The sequence below is a fragment of the Zalophus californianus genome, chromosome 4, assembly GCF_009762305.2.
Source record: "Zalophus californianus isolate mZalCal1 chromosome 4, mZalCal1.pri.v2, whole genome shotgun sequence".
Classification (NCBI taxonomy): Eukaryota; Metazoa; Chordata; class Mammalia; order Carnivora; family Otariidae; genus Zalophus; species Zalophus californianus.
The window spans coordinates 27,620,086-27,638,335 of record NC_045598.1 but is presented as its reverse complement, the minus strand read 5'-3'; the positions used below and the strand labels follow the sequence as shown (position 1 = coordinate 27,638,335).

Genomic DNA, 18,250 nt, shown 5'->3' with positions numbered 1-18,250 from the left:
CTCTGTTGATAGAAATATAAGATGGAAAACAATATTGTGGTTCCTCAAAACATTAAAAATAGAATTACTATAAGATCCAACAATTCTACTGCAGTGTACACACCCAAAAGAATTTGAAGCAGAGTGTAGAAATGATAACCATATACCATTGCTCATAGCACCATCATTCACAACAGCCAAAAGATGGAAGCAACCTAGTGTCCACTGATGGATGAATGGATAAACAAAATGTGGTATATACATATAATGGAACATTAGCCTTAAAAAGGAAGGAAATTCTGACATTTCTTTAAGAGATGAACCTTGCAGATGTTATGTTACATCACAAAAGGACACTGTATGATTCCACTTATTAATACCTATAGTAGTCAAAATCAGAGACAAAAAATACAAGGGTGGTTGCCAGGGGCTGGGGAAAAGGGAGAATGGGAAATTGCTGCTTAGTGGGTAGAGTTGCAATTTTGCAAGATGGAAAGAGTTCTGGAGATTAGTTGCACACAGTGTGAATGTACTTAAATATCACTGAATTGTACACTAAAAAACTGCTGAGATGGTAAATTTAATGCTATGTATACTTTGTGACATTTAAAAAAAGTGACATCCAGCATTAAAATTTTTTTTTTTAAGATTTTATTTATTTATTTGACAGAGAGAGACACAGCGAGAGAGGGAACACAAGCAGGGGGAGTGGGAGAGGGAGAATTCAGGCTTCCCACTGAGCGGGGAGCCTAACGTGGGGCTCGATCCCAGGACCCTGGGATCATGACCTGAGCCGAAGGCAAGACACTTAACGACTGAGTCACCCAGGCGCCCCAGCATTAAGTTTTTTTTTTTTGGGTACCAAATTACTTTATTTGAAGAATGGTACAAATGAAAGAAGTTAAGTAGATGTTTTGGTACAACTTATAGAAAAGGTAAACGTAACCCCAACATGCATGCACTGCCTTGGTGACCAAGGAAGTCATCCTTGTGGCTCTGGGAAGACAGCCTAAGGCTTAGCTCTCACTATCATTGTTTCCCAAGGTGTGCTTATCAAGGAGATACTCTGTCATGCCAGATTCGGGAGCCCTCATCTTGCGCAGGTTGGTTATGTGGTCACCCAATTCTTTGCTGGATTTCACCTGCTCATTCAGGTAATGAGTCTCAATGAAGTCACACAAATGGGGGTCATTTTTATCAGTGGCCAGTTTGTGCAGTTCCAGTAGTGACTGATTCATGCTCTTTTCCAAGTGTAATGCACATTCCATTGCATTCAGCCCGTTTTCCCAATCATCACGGTCTGGTTTCTTGATGTCCTGAAGGAAGATTCCGCCACCTCGTTGGTTCTGCAGCTTCATCAGTTTCTCGGCACGTTCATGAGATTGGTGAAGAAAATATCTGGCAAAGTTCTTCAAAGCCACATCATCGTGGTCAAAGTAGTAAGACATGGACAGGTAGACATAGGAGGCGTAAAGCTCGTGGTTGATGGCGGCTTCTGAGTCCTGGTGGTATTTCTGGCACACCTGCGAGGGGGACGCAGTCGTCATGGCGGCGGCTGAGAAGAGGTGGCGGCGGGGTCCTTGGGACGGTCCAAGGGCGCTATGAGGAGATGGTGGAGGGCTGGCTCTGAGAGGCCGGCCAGGGTGGGGGACGAGTGTCGGGTTCCGTCCAAGCACTGTTGAAGCAGGAAACTGAGGCGACTCTCGGTGGAGCCTGTTCCCAGCATTAAGATTTTAAAGCTCAAAATGTTGTAGCTTTGTTAAATGAAGTTCATACAATACATTTAGTTAATAACTATTATCTGAATGAACTTACATTTAAAAATATCTGAAAAGTCCTGTAACTATAGCTGCTGAAAAAACGAAACCTGCAATTAAAAATATTTCCAGGGGGCACCTGGCTGGCTCAGTCAGTAGAGTATATGCTCGGGTTGTGAGTTTGAGCCCCACGTTTGGTATAGAGATTATTTAAAAATAAAATTAAAAAAAAAATTTCCATGCATACACTAAAGATTCCAGATCCAGATGGTCCCACTATAAAATTATAGCAAACATTAAAGGAAAAAAATACTGGGCGCCTGGGTGGCTCAGTCAGTTAAACGTCTGCCTTTGGCTTAGGTCATGATCCCAGGGTCCTGGGATGGAGTCCCACATCAGGCTCCCTGCTCAGCGGGGAGTATGTTTCTCCCTCTTCCCCTCCCCACCGTTTGTGCTCTCTCTCTGCTCTCACTCTCTCAAATAAACAAAATCTTTAAAAATTATAATAAAAAATAAAGGAAAAAATACTGATCTTATACAATCTTCCAGAGTAGGAAAAAAGTAAATATACCCCAATTCAACATATGATGCCAGAAAAACTCTGAAACTAAAACCTGACAAAAACATTATGAAAAAGGAAAATAAATAAAATCATAAGACAATACCATTCATGAATATACCTGCAAAAATCCTAAACAAAATGTTAACAAAGGAAATCTAGCAATATATCAAAAGGATAATCACATTTTTTTTAAGATTTTATTTGTTTATTTGACAGAGAGAGAGAGACAGCGAGAAAGGGAACACAAGTAGGGGGATTGGGAGAGGGAGAAGCAGGCCTTCCACTGAGCAGGGAGCCCAATGCAGGGCTTGATCCCAGGACTCTGGGATCATGACCTGAGCTGAAGGCAGACGCTTAACCACTGAGCCCCCTGGGCGCCCCAGGATAATGCGTCTTGACCAAGATGAATTTATTATCAGGAATTAAAAGATGGGTTAACAACAACTCTTTTTCACTATGGATAAAAGTACATTAAAGTGCTACCTATATTGTTTTTTTTTTTTTTAGTTTTGTTTTTATATATTTGTAAAACCTCTTTTGAGAACATTACCTTTCCTGTTAACCCAGATAATACTGATAATATCCTAGGTAACATGGAGTAATTCTAGACTAGGACATAGTTGTGGCTCTGCCATTTATCTAACTACTTGACCTCTGTCAAGTATTAGTAGCCCTGAAATTCCTATTTTCTGATCTATAACATGGGAATAACACCTGCTCTGCCCCTTTCTTGTGAATCTTATCAGGATCAAAATAGAAAATGTACAATAGTGGGGCGCCTTGCTGGCTTAGTTGGTTGGGCATCTGCCTTTGGCTCAGGTCATGATCCCAGGGTCCTGGGGTGGAGCGCTGCATCAGGCTCCCTGCTCAGCAGAGTGTCTGTTTTGCCCCTTCCCCTGCTCATGCTTGTGTGCTCTCTCTCTGAAATAAATAAAATCTTTAAAAAAAATTTTTTAAAAAGAAAGAAAATGCACAATAGCTAAAATGTATCAAGCTCTTACCATATCTCAGGCAATGCGCTATATGCTTTATATGCATTATCTCATTTAATCTTCATACAAACCCTACAGTGATTTATAGATGAGGAAAACTGAAGTGATTTGCTAAAACATCATAGCAGGCAAGTAGCAGAACTGGAACTGGAACCACCCTGTTGAGCTATTTTGTTCCATTGATCTGTCTATCCTTTCTCCAGTAACACACTGTCCCGATTACTATAATTTTATAGTAAGTACAGTTTTGAAGTCAGGTATTGTCAGTCTTCTGACATTATTCTCCTTCAATACTATGTAGCTATTCTGGTTATTTTAGAGTCTTTTGATACTATATAGAGTCTTTTGATACCTACAAAATAACTTATTGAGATTTTGATTGGGATTATGCTAAATATACAAACCAAGTTCGGAAAAACTGACATCTTTACAATATTGAATCTTCCTATCCATGTACATGGAATATCATCTCCCTACACATTTAGGTATTCTTTGATTTCTTTCATCAGAATTTTGTAGTTTTCCTAATATCTTGCACATATTTTGTTAAATTTATACGTAAGTATATTGGGCAGGGGTGTTAATATAAATAGTATTGTGCTTTTAATTTCAAATTCTAATTGTTCATTGCTTTACTATACGGTTACAATTAATCAAGACAGTGTGGTATTATTCAAAAACCACATAAAAAGATAAGCAGAACAGAAAGTCCCAAAATTGATCCACACAAATACAATCAACTGATCTTTGACAAAGGAACAAAGGCAATTCAATGGAAAAAGGATAGCCTTTTTCAACAAATGGTGCTGAATAAGGGGATATACACATGCAAAACAAAAACAAGGGGAAAAAAAGCATCTAGACACAGCCCTAACATCTTTTTCAAAAGTTAACTCAATGGGGCACCTGGGTGGCTCAGTTGGTTAAGCATCTGACTCCTGATTTCTGCTCAGGTCATGATCTCAGGGTCATGGGATCGAGCCCCTCGTCAGACTGTGCTGAACAAGAAGCCTGCTTAGGATTCTCTCCCCCCACCCCACCCCTGCTCTCTTGCATGTGCTCTCTAAAACACCAACCAAATAAAAAACCTCATAATGGCTCATAGACCTAAATGTAAAATGCAAAACTATAAAACTCCTAGAAGAGAACACATTTGAAACCCTAGGTGACCTTGTGTTTGGTGATAACACCAAAAGCACAATCCATGAAAACTGGTAAGCTTTCATTAAAATTAAACTTCTAATCTGCGAAAGAGAATAAAACACAAGCCACAGAGTGAGAGAAAATATCTGCAAAATACTTAACTGATAAAGAAGTGGTATCCAAAATACACAAAGATCTTTTAAAACTCATCAATAAAAGCAATTAAAAATAGAAGATCTGAACAGATACTTCACCAAGATATACAGATAGCAAATAAGCATATAAAAAGATGCTCAACATCATGTCATTAGGGAATTGCAAATTTTAAAAAGTGAGATACCACTACACACCAATACGAATGGCCAAAATCCAAAACACTAACACCAAATGCTGGTAAGAATGTGAAGAACTCTCATTCGCTGCTGGTGGGATTGCAAAGTGGTACAGCCACTTGGGAAGACAGTTTAGCAGTTTCTTATAAAACTAAACATACTCTTATCATACTATTCAGAAATCATGCTCCTTGATATTCACCCAATTAGTTGAAAACTTATATCCAACAAAAACCTGCACATGAGTGTTTAGTCATAATTGCCAAAACTTGGCCTTCAGTAGGTAATGGATAACTGTGGTACATCTAGACAGCAGGATATTATTCATCTCTAAAAAGAAATGTATTGGGCGCCTGGGTGGCTCAGTTGGTTAGGCGACTGCCTTCGGCTCAGGTCATGATCCTGGAGTCCCGGGATCGAGTCCGGCATCGGGCTTCCTGCTCAGCAGGGAGTCTGCTTCTCCCTCTGACCCTCTTCCTTCTTCCCTCTCGTGCTTTCTATCTCTCATTCTCTCTCTCTCTCAAATAAATAAATAAAATCTTTAAAAAAAAATAAAAAGAAATGTATTATTGAGCATGAAAATACATGGAGAAACCTTAAATCCATACTACTAAGTGAAAGAAACCAATCTAAAAAGGCTATGTACTATCTGATCCAATTATATGACATTTTGGAAAAGGTAAAATTATGAAAACAGTAAGATCAGTGGTTTCCAGGGCTTCATGGGGTAGAAGGAAGATTCCAAGTTTTTATGGGGTAGAAGCAAGGAACAGGTGGAGCACAGGGGATTTTAATTCTACTCTGTATGATACTGTAATGATGGATACATGTCACCACACATTTGTCAAAACCCACAGAATGCATAACACAAAGAGTGAACCCTAATGCAGACCACAGACTTTAGATAAAAATAATGTATCAATATTGGATCCTTAATTGTAATAAATGTAACAAACTAAAGCAATAATAGGGGGAATTGGTTGGAAGGGGAGTAAGGGGGTATATGGGAATGCCTGTTACTTTCCAATTTTTCTATAAACTCAAACTACTAAAAAAATCTATTAATTTTTAAAAATGCATGTGCACTTTGACCTAGTAATTCCATTTCTAAGTATTTATCTACACATATACTTCCACATGCAAAAAACATTTGTACAAGGATATCTTTGTCTGCAGCATTGCTTGGAATAACCGAAAACAATGAAATGTAAGCCCAATGAGGGTGGGAGTTTTGTCTGTTTCCTTCACTGATCTATAATGGCCAGAACCATTCCTGGCATACAGTAAAAAAATAAAATGTGTTAAATAAATGAGATGAATAAATCAGAGCCCAATTAATGTTACAACTATACAATGGAATATGTAACTACTAACATTAAAAAGAATAGAAAAGAAAAAGAATTGAGAAGCTCCTTAGTATCAATAGATAGTAATATGAAAAAAACAATGCAGGATAGGGTATATAACACATGTTCATTTGCATGAAGAAACAGAATATACATTCTTATTATACATATATAACATACACTCATATTATACAGTGTACACACTACTGTCCATCAAAGTAGTGGGAGCAATGATTGCCTTCAGAGAGGGAACTAGATGGCTGGGGGCCTAAGAAGATTGATTTTTTTCTCCCTGTATAGTCTATTCTGATACCTAACACTTGTTTTTGTAACACAAATCAGCATATATGCAATTGTAAGTAGGGAAATTATGTCACTTTAGCACAGACGTTACTTTGGTTCATATGTGATTTTCTTCAGCCTGTTAATGCCTTTGCATTACCAAGTAATAGCAGTTGAATACAAAGTACGCTAACAATGAACACAACAAACAACAGAGGAATACAGTATTGTCCGTGATACTCATTACATGTAAGGTCTTCCCTCTGGTTCAGTTTGGCCACATGCTCAGACTTGGAATAGCTTTTGCATGATTTCCTCTGAAATTTGTGCTATTTGCCTTTATCTCAGTAATTTGGCACTCTCAAACCTTCCTCACATCCCATTTCATCGAGCTACCATCTTTTTCAACATCTTAAAGTCCTATGCTTATAGTACTCATTCATTAGAACTTTTTTTTGCTTCTGGTAGTGTATTTTTAAAGAGATATTCACACCATACAATTCACCCATTTAAAGTATACAATTAAATGGCTTTTAGCATATTCACAGAATTGTGCAACCATCATAATCAATTTTAGAACATCTTCCTCACCCCAAAAAGAAACCCTGCACCCCTTCACCATCACCTCCCCATTCCCCCCAACCAAAGGTAATCATTAATCTACTTTGTCTCTATAGATCTGCCTATTCTGAACATTTCACATAAATGGAATCATATAATATGTGCTCCTTTATAACTAACTCCTTTCATTTAGGATGTTTTCAAGGTTCATCCACCTTGTGGCATGTATCAAACTTCATTCCTTTTTATTCACCAATAATTTTCCATTGTTTGGATACACCACATTTATTTATCCATTCACCATTTGATGGACATTTTGATTGTTTCCACTTTTTGGCTATTATAATAAATAATGCTGCTATGAACACTCATATCATGTCCTTATATGGACATAAGTTTTCTCTTCTCTTGAGTAGATTCCTAGGGATGGAATTGCCTTTTAAGGAACTGCCGGAATGTTTTCCAATCATTATGAATTTAATATGTTTAACTGTTATGGTATTTTTATTAGAATTTTCACTGTTTCTATTATATTCTAGTTACGAAGTTGCACAGATTTTTTTTTCTTAAGATTTCATTTTTAAGTAATCTCTACACCCAATGTGGGGATCAAACTTACAACACTGAGATCAAGAGTCACATGCTGTATCTACCAAATGAGCCAGCCAGGAGCCCCAAAGTTGCATAGGTTTTGACTGCTTAGGTTCGAGTCTATTCCCACCCCTGTCCCCATTAAGGCTTAATATGATTGCATATATCATCACCTTATAGCAGAAACGCCTGTGTATCCCTTTACGAATTTTGAATCATATGCTATTATTACCTTTTTTTTTAAATCAAGATAAAGTTCACCTTGCTAATGAAGGTAAACTTAATGGAGGTATCCACTCAGTGGGACATAAGAGTTTTGTTTAGTCTGTTCCACCATCCCTTTCCAAATTATATTCTGGGAAAGAGATTATAATCAGTAGTTGAATATCTCATGTGACAATAAAAGACAGCTGTAAATCTCTACCACTCTTTCCATCAAGAAGTGGTGGCTTTCCTTTCCCCTTGAGTCTGGGTTGTCCCTGGACTTCCAGAATGCAGAAGTAGTTACACTGTGTAACTTCTGAGACTTAAAAACATCTGCAGCTTCTGCCTTTGTCTTTTGGAATGTGACTTCTTGGAACCCAGCCTCCATGCTGTAAGGAAGCCCAATCTACCACATGGAAAGAGAAGAGTGGAAACAATCAAAATGTCCATCCAAAAGAGAAGAGCCCAGACTCCCCAGATTCTTCCCCCTTCTCTCCTACTTCCAGCTGATGGTATCAGTTGATCTTCTAGCCACAAAATAGAAATAGCCAGAGAAATAATAAACCTCTGCTCTTTGTTTTAACTTCACTAATACAGTAACGGATAACTAAAACATTCATCACTGTAGGAAAATATGGAGAAAATATCTCATTATAAGAAAAACAATGGCATAATACACTAATGTATTTAAGTTTATATAGTTTCTTTGCTCACTACCAAACCTTTCCAACTCCAAGTCTCCCTTCTTCAGGTTTCAAATTCATCTTTTGTTATTCTAATGCATGTCTTTAAATAGTGTTAAACAAAAAGGCATGGAGGATAGGGATAGATTTTCTAAGCCTTTACACATTTAAGAATGTCTGGTGAGGTGGGAGGGATGGGGTGGCTGGGTGATAGACACTGGGGAGGGTATATGCTATGGTGAGCGCTGTGAATTGTATAAGACTGATGAATCACAGACCTGTACTTCTGAAACAAATAACACATTATATGTTAAAAAAGAAAAGAAAAAGAAAATAGGAAGGGAAAAATGAAGGGAGGGAAATCAGAGGGGGAGAAGAACCATGAGAGACTATGGACTCTGAGAAACAAACTGAGGGTTCTAGAGGGGAGGGGGGTGGGAGGATGGGTTGGCCTGGTGATGGGTATTAAAGAGGGCATATATTGAATGGAGCACTGGGTGTTAAACACAAACAATGAATCATGGAACACTACATCAAAAACTAATGATGTAATGTATGGTGATTAATATAAAAAAAACTAATGATGTAATGTATAATGATTAGCATAACATTAAAAAAAATGTTACTTTCAAATACAAACTCCCTGAAATGAACCCATACATTCAACAATTTGATCTTCAAATTTCCATAGACATTGTCTTCTAGCATTTGGTATTGTGATTGCTTTTCCTGTATGCATTCTTTATAACTGAAACTTCAGAATCCATAAATATGTCCTTGTGTGGTTCTCTGTTAGGTTGAAACATAATACTTTTTTTTTTTTTTAAGATTTTATTTGACAGAGAGAGAGAGAGAGAGTGCGTGCGAGCGAGTGCACAAGCAAGGAGAGGGGCAGGCAGAAGGAGAAGCAGGCTCCCCATGGAGCAGAGAGCCTGATGTCTGGGGGGGAGGCCTGGATTCCAGAATCTGGGGATCATGACCTGAGCTGAAGGCAGATGGCTTAACCAAATGAGCCACCCAGGTGCCTGAAACATATGTTTAATTTTCAGTTGAGATCAATATTTCAGGAAGGTTCCTTCTGTTATTTATTTTTTATCTTTCTCAAACACCTCTAAAATTTGCCCTCAGTAGCCTGCATGTATGGCTTCTATATCCAACCCAGTTGTTACAATAGCCCCATAAATATAGTTGTTTAGGGGTGCCTGGGTGGCTCAGTCGGTTAAGCATCTGACTTAGGCTCAGGTGATGATCTCAGAGTCCTGGGATGGAGCCTTGTGTCGGGCTCCCTGCTGAGTAGGGAGTCTGCTTCTCCCTCTCCCTCTGTCCCTTCCCCCTGCTTGTGTTCTGTCTCTCTCTCATAAATAAAATCTTTAAAAAATATATAGTTGTTGGGATGCCTGGGTGGCTCAGTCGGTTAAGCACCTGCCTTCAGCTCAGGTCATGATCCCAGGGTCCTGGGATTGAGTCCCTTGCTCAGCGGGAGCCTGCTTCTTCCTCTGCCTGCTGCTTCCCCTGCTTATGCATTCTCTCATGCACTCTCTCTGACAAAATCTTAAAAACAACAACAATAAAAACATATATATGTAGTTGTTCGTAAATATTTGTTTTCTAGTTTGTAACTGACAGCTTCCATATCTGAAGTCTGTGATTTTGTTTTCATTGTCTGTTGTCTTTCTTGCTCATGGTATTTTGTTAGCATGTATATCTGGTCATTGTACCTGAAAAGTAATTTGTAGAAATAATTTGAGAACTAAGATAAAGATACATTCCTCAAGAAAAGATCTGCATTTGTTTCTGTCAGGTGCCTGGGAATACTACCAGTTCAGTGCAACTTAAAACAAATTCAAGATTATAGTAAAGGCTTCCAGTGAGGGTCATCCATTTCAAGATTATTTTCACCCTCAGTGTAACATTTAAGGGTCCCAGTTTATGGCAGCGAAGGTCTCCTGTATAATTTCCATCATGTGCAGACTCTGGACTTTAATTTCTGTTCACTTCACATCTTCAGGCGTCAAAATTTAAAGTTTCCAAAATCAGCAAATGTCCTCAGGAAAAAAGCGGCTTTTATGGTCATTACTTCTCTGGGTTTCTATTTCTCTTCCATTTTAACCTGGTAATTACAGGCATACTCCACAGAACTGAATTTTTTCCTATAAAATACCTCTTGGGTTTTTAAAATCTAAACTTCTTAGAATATGTTTAAACATCTTTCCGTATAATTTTTTCAAATTATTCTTATATAGCAAATATTTACACTATGTCCCCCAAAGTCGATAAATCTTTTTTTTTTAAGACAATGTATAAAGAAAAGTTTAAGTCCAATGCATTTGACAGAATATCAGACATCACACATACAAGTTTTTCTGGTTTTGTTTTCATTTTAATTAAAGCTAATTAGGGGCGCCTGGGTGGCTCAGTTGGTTGAGCGACTGCCTTTGGCTCAGGTCATGATCCTGGAGTCCCAGGATCAAGTCCCGCATTGGGCTCCCTGCTCAGCAGGGAGCCTGCTTCTCCCTCTAACCCTCCCCCCTCTCATGTACTCTCTCTCTATTTCTCGCTTTCTTAAATAAATAAATAAATATATCTTTAAAAAAAAAGCTAACATATAGTGTATTATTAGGTTCAGGGTGCACATATAAGTTTTTTATTTTTTTATTATTTATTTATTATTTGAGAGGGAGAAGCAGGGGAGAGGGAGAAGCAGACTCCCTGCTGAGCAAGGAGCCTGACGTGGGGCTCGGTCCCAGGACCCTAAGATCATGAACTGAACCGAAGGCAGACGCTTAACCGACTGAACCACCCAGGCACCCCGCAGGGTCACATGTAAGTTTTTTAAAGCCTGCTGAGTATCAACAGAGGGAATGTGCTGCTGGTGCTTAAAAAAAGTCATGAAGCCTCATGGTAACCAACAAAGAAAAACCCTACGGTAGATATATAAAAGATAAAGAAAAAAAAATCTAAGCACCCATTAAAGACAATCATCAAAGCACAAAGGAAGAGAGCAGAGAAGAAAGGAATAGGGGAACTACAAAACAGCATGAAAATAATTAGCAAAATAGCAATTAAGTATCTATCAATAATTTCTTTAAATGTAAATGGACTAAGACAAAGTGGAGTGGCTGAATGAATTAAAAAAACAAGACCTATCTATTTGCTGCCTACAAGAGACGCACTTCAGATGTAAGAACACAAAAAGACTGAAAACGAAGGGCTGAAAAAATAAATTCTACACAAATGAAAATCAAAAAATCATCTCCAAAACTTATGTCAAGGAGCTTACCACCTGTTTTCTTTGAGGAGTTTTATGGTTTCAAGTCTTACGTTCAAGTCTTTAATCCACTTTGAGTTAATTTTTGTGTATGATGTAAGGTAGGGAAGAAGTTTCATTCTTTTGCATATGGCTATCTAGTTTTCCCAATACCATTTATTGAAGAGACAGACTGTCCTTTCCCCACTGTACATTCTTGGCTTCTTTGTCAAAAATCAATTGACCATTTAACATGTGGGTTTATCCCTGAGTTCTCTATTCTGTTCCATTGACCTATATTTCTATTTTTATGCCAATACCATACTGTTTTGATTACTGCAGCTTTGTAATATAGCTTGAAATCAGGGAACATGATGTGTCCATTTTGTTGTTCTTTCTCAAGATTGCTTGGGCTATTTGTGGTCTTTTGTGGTTTGATACAAATTTTAGAATTGTTTGTTCTATTTCTGTGGAAAATGCCATTAGAATTTTGACAGGGATTATACTGAACCTGCAGATTGCTTTAGGCAGTATGGACATTTTTCCAATATTAATTTTTCCAATCCATGAGCACTTTCCATTTATTTGAGTTGTCTTCAGTTTCTTTTATCAATGTCTTACAGTTTTCACTACACATGTTTTTCACCTCCTTGGCTAAATTTAATCCTAGGTATTTTGTTCTTTTTGACTCAACTGAAGATGAGACTATTTTCTTAATTTCTCTTTCTGATAGATTACTTAGTGTACAAAAATATAACAAATTTTTTGTATATTGATTTTATATCCTGCAACTTTATTGAATTCATTTATGAGATCTGACAGTTTTTTGGTGGAGTCTTTCAGGTTTTCTATATATGTCATTTGCCCATAGTGACAACTTTACTTCTCCCTTTCAGATTAGGATGTCTTTTATTTCTTCTTCTTGCCTAATTGTTCTGGCTAGTACTTCTAGTACCATGTTGAATGAAAGTGGCAAGGGTCAGCGTCCTTGTCTTGTTCCTGACCTTAGAGGAAAACTTTTCACTGCTGAATATGATATTGGCTGTGGCCTTATCATGTATGGCCTTTATTATGTTGAGGTATGTTCAGCTGTCTTATTTTAAAAATGACATAAAACTATATATTCTAGGGGTGCCTGGGTAGCTTAGTCGGTTAGGCGTCTACTTTCAGCTCAGGTCATGATCCCAGGGTTCTGGGATCGAGCCCCACATCGGGCTCCTTGCTCAGTGGGGAGCCTGCTTCTCCTTCTCCCTCTGCCTGCCGCTCCTACTGCTTGTGCGCTCACACACCCCCTCTCTCTCTGTGAAATAAATAAAATCTTAAAACAAAAATCTATGCATTCTAGATGTGCTTGGCTTTAAGTTAATAAAAAAAAAAAACAGTTCTTTAACAAATACTAACAAGCATCTACAACAGGTCACACAATACACTAAGTGCACTTCCCTGAATTAAGCACCTAGTATATGAAGGGAGGTAGAGAGGGAAACAGTATACAGAACTTTTTTCCCCTTCATATCAATTTCAGAAGTAGACTTACCAAATCAAAGGGTAGGAACAAAAATGTTTCTGACTCTTGATATTTACTGCCAAACTAGCAAGTGTACACATTATTATCACTAGATCTCTCTCTCTTACCCTCTCTAGCATTAGGCATTACAATTTTAAAATACCTTTTATGTGTTAAAAAATAACTTTCTGCTATTTTATTTACAAGTGATTACTATCAAGATTGGCTTAAAAATAGTATTTTACTCTTCCTATACACCCCATTCTCTTATGAAACTCACTGCCCCCATAGATATTTTTTAAAAAAACCAAAAACACAGGGACACCTGGCTGCCTCAGTCAGAGGAGCATACAGCTCTTGATCGCAGGGTCATAAGTTTGAGCCCCGTGTTGGGTGTAGAGATCACTTAAATAAATAAAACTTAGAAGAAAATAAAAAACATAAAAGGTCATTTATCTACTTTAAATATTTACTGAACAATTATTATGTTCAAGTTTTTATAGATACATAGATTAATTAATAAGTCACAGTTATTTGCTTTAAGTAGTTCCTAATATATTGGGAGGGATATTCCATCTTAATACTTAAGGAAAGTTAACATTAACAATAGCTACATTTACTGTTAAATATTTTTTTAAAGATTTATTTATTTTAGAGAGAGAGAGCACATGTGCATGAGCGGGAGGTACAGAGAGAAGAGGGAGAGGGAAAGAATCTCAAGCAGACTCCCTGCTGAGCAAGAGCCCCAGGTGGGGCTCAATCCCCATGACCCTGAGATCACAACCTGAGCAGAAATCAAGAGTCTGGCACTTAACTGACTGAGCCACCCAGGCACCCCTACCTTTATTATTAAATACTAGAAATATATTATGTGATTTCTTGCAACATAACTTTTGAGGCAGATACTATATTATAATGAGGAAACTGAGGCATAGGGAGATTAAAAACCATTATCACAGTTAAAAAGTGGCAAAGCCAGGATTTGCAAATAGTCGATCTGATTCAGAGCCTACCATTACACAACACCATTATACCACTACGCTACTACAAACTAACATCTGCTGAAAGTCTATCATTTATTAAGTCATTCATTCATTGACTCATTAATTTGTTCAACAAATCATTGCCTCCAACTGTCAAGCTGGAGGTTCAGGTGAAGAATAATTTTATTTTTTTTTTAAAGATTTTATTTATTTATTTGAGAGAGAGAGAATGAGAGATAGAAAGCACAAGAGGGAAGAGGGCCAGAGGGAGAAGCAGACTCCCTGCTGAGCAGGAAGCCTGATGTGGGACTCGATCCCGGGACTCCAGGATCATGACCTGAGCTGAAGGCAGTCGCTTAACCAACTGAGCCACCCAGGCGCCCATGAACAATAATTTTAATAATATTAATAAAGAGCTGCTCTTCATGAAGCTTTATGGAAGGGTTGGATAGGCAGATTAGATTGTACTTCTTTTTTGCTAGTCAGGTAGGACTAAGTGCTATAAAGAAAAATAAAATACATTAAGGGGACGGGGCGCCTAGGTGGCTCGGTCACTTAAGCATCTGACTCTTGATTTTGGCTCAGGTAATCTCAGGGTTGTGGGACAGAGCCCTGCATCAAGCTCTGCGCTGGACATGGAACCTACTTAAGATCCTCTCTTCCCCTCTCCCTCTGCCCCTCACAGCCCCCCCCCCATAAATAAAATAAAATATGTTAAGGGGAGAGAAAGTGGCGGTTGGAACAGAATAGGTAATTATTTGATGGGTTTGTCAAAGAAGGCCTCTTTAGAAGGGTGACAAGTTGGCAGAAAACGGAGGAAGTGAGAAAAAGAGTCATGTGGACATCTGGAAGAACATTCCAGCAGACTCTGCACTGAGTGTGTAGCCCAACACAGTCAAGTATATACACCGAAGAATAAAGGAAAAAGCAGAAGCTTGCTTGTTGAACAGCAAAGAAATCACTATGCCTGAAGCACAGTGAGCAAGAAGAGAATAAGAGATGAGGTCAGAGAGAGAATGGGAAATCAGATCATACAGGATTTGAAAACCATGAGGAGGTCTTTGGATTGTATTCTGAGACATAAGAAATCAACAAAGGGTCAAGAAGCATTATGATCTGACTTGAATTTATTTTTAAAACAATCACTCTGGCTGCTGCATGAAGAAACTACACGTAAAGGTACAAGCAAAGAGACCAGTTAGTAGGCTACTTGATTGTCCAAGCAAAGGATAATGTTGGCTAGGGGTGAGGTGGTAGCAGTTGGGGAATAACGCTGATGTGGAAAATATTTACAAGGTAGACCTGAGGGAACTGCTAATGCATTAGGCGTGCGGTTTGAGAGAAAAGAGCTCTCAAGGGTTGTTTTGGTTTGGTTTTGTTTTTTGGTCTAAGCAACTAAAAGAATGGAAGTGTCATTTACTGAGTTAAGAAGACTCAGTGACTGGAGCAAGTTTGGAGAGGAAATCAAGAGAATTTTTAGGACATGCTAAGTTTGATGTGTTTATACAACGAGGTGTCTAGCAAGCAGTTGGCTGGTATAAAGTTCAAGGGAGAGGTCCAGGCTAGAGAAATAAATGTGACTGTCCTTGGCATAGTAATGGTGTTTGAAACCACTGGACTAGAGATTACCCAAACTGTGGTAAGATACAGAAGAACACTAAGCCCTGGAATACTCCCAATGTTTAGAGACTGGGGAAATGAAGAGGGCATAGCAAAGGAGGCAGAAAAGTGATATCCAGTAAGGTTGAGGAGAACCTGGAGAGAGTGGTACCCAGGAAGAAACGGAAAAAAGTTTCAGGGCACCTGAGTGGTGCAGTCAGTTAAGTATGCAAATCTTGGTTTCAGCTCAGGTTGTGATCTCAGGGTCATGAGACTGAGTCCTGTGTCGGGCTACACACTCAGTGCAGAGTCTGCTTGAGATTTTCTCTCCCTCTCCCCCTCCTGCTTCTGCTTTCTCTCTCTAAAAATTAAATAAATAAATCTAAAAAAAAGTGTTTCAAGAAGTAAGCAATTTAATCAAATGAAGTCAAATAAAATGAATATTTGGGAATTGACTACTGGGTTTAGCAAACTCTGTGTTGACCTTGATAAGAGCAATTCCAGCAAAGCAATGGGAACCAAAAATTGACTGGAATAAGTTCAAAAAGAATGCCCGCGGGAAGCCTGTTTCTCCTTCTCTCACTCCCCCTGCTTGTGTTCCCTCTCTTGTTGTGTCTCTGTCAAATAAATAAATAAAATCTTAAAAAAAAAAAAAAAAAAGAATGCCCTGAACATGATCAAGACTTTAGGTCCTAGCAATTAACAGTAAATTGAAAGGAACATGTTAAATTACACAATGAAGATGAAACCAGCAAAATCCAGACTGTGATAAGTTTAAAAGGACAAACAATCCATAAACTACATGGGGGGGTGGGGGAGGGAAGGATAGAAAACTTACAGATTAAAAGACACTTAAAAGACATATCAATCACGAATGGATAAAAAAGAGGTGGAATGTGTACACACACACGCCATTGCAATGGAATATTACTAAGACATAAAAAAGAATGAAATCTTGCCATTTGCAACAACATGGATGGATCTAGAGAGTATAATGCTAAGTGAAACAGGTCAGAGAAAGACAAATGCCATATTTCACACATACATGGAATTTAAGAAACAAAACAAAACAAAAGAAAAAAAGAGAAAAAAAACAGACTCCTAAATATAGGAAACAAACTGGTGGTTACGAGAGGGGAGGAGGGTGAAATAGGTGAAGGGGGTTAGGAGTACACTTATCATGATGAGCATTGAGTAATGTATAGATTGTTGAATCACTATATTGCACATGTGAAACTAATATAACACTGTACATTAATTATACTGGAATTTAAAAAAGACAATCACAATCTGTGAAACTTACTTGGATCCGAACTCAAAAATGAAAAAATAAATAAAAGGCAAACTTTTTAAAAAAAAGTATAGCTGAGCTTTTCCGTCTGAGCTGCCGACATGCTATCCAGACTAAGGAAGACCCAGAAACTTCAGGGCCAAGTGAGCCACGGCCATGGCCGCATCGGCAAGCACCGGAAGCACCCAGGAGGCTGGGGTAATGCTGGTGGCATGCATCACCACAGGATCAACTTCGACAAATTATCACCCAGGTTACTTTGGAAAAGTTGGTATGAGACATTACCACTTAAAGAGGAACCAGAGCTTCTGCCCAACTGTCAACCTTGATAAACTGTGGACCTTGGTCAGTGAGTAGACACGGGTAAATGCCGCCAAAAACAAGACTGGAGCTGCTCCTATCATTGATGTGGTGCGATCAGGCTACTACAAAGTTTTGGGAAAGTGAAAACTCCCAAAACAGCCTGTCATCGTGAAGGCCAAATTCTTCAGCAGAAGAGCAGAGGAGAAGATTAAGGGTGTCGGGGGCGCCTGCGTTCCAGTAGCTTGAAGACACGTTTGGGGGAGGTTCATTAAATGCTAACAAGTGAAAAAAAAAAAGTATAGCTGAGACAAGTAGGAATTTGAACACTGACTAGATATTTGATACAGATTATTATTATTTTGCTGGGATAATGGTACTATGGTTTATTTTAAAAGCCTGTATCTTCTGTAAATACTTAGTAGATATGTATTATGGGTAGAATATGCTTCAAAAAAATACAAGGGATGGGAAACTAGAAGGGACACCATTGGATGTGGATTGATGATTGCTGGGTTTGGGTAATGGGTACATGGTAGTTTATTACATAATTCTACCTATTTGTATACATCCTCAATTCTCTATAAAATGAGTCTCCAAAAATAGGAAGAAAAGAAGTGCCATTTCATTTGCATACTTAAACTCTTTTTACCATCCCATTGTACAGACAAGGAAATTAATGTTAAGGAAGATTAAATGTACAGCCCAAAGTCACAGTTAACTTTTTAAATAGACTTTTAAAAAAATATATTTGTATATATTTGAGAGAGAGAGAGAGCGAGAGAGCATGCACATGTGTGTACACAAGCAGGGGGAAGAGCAGAGGGGGAGGGAGAGAACAGAATCTCTGAGGCCACCTCTGCGCTGAGCACAGAGCCTGATGTGGGGCTC

The 18,250-nt window shown here is 38.4% G+C and overlaps 1 protein-coding gene and 1 pseudogene across 2 annotated transcripts in view; one reads left to right on the top strand and one right to left on the bottom strand.

Moving 5' to 3' along the window:
• Nucleotides 1-18,250, bottom strand: part of LOC113929225 (protein argonaute-3) — a 127,445-nt gene that overhangs the window by 101,489 nt on the left and 7,706 nt on the right. The window lies entirely within an intron of this gene.
• On the top strand, nucleotides 17,161-17,780 carry LOC113929259 (annotated as a pseudogene).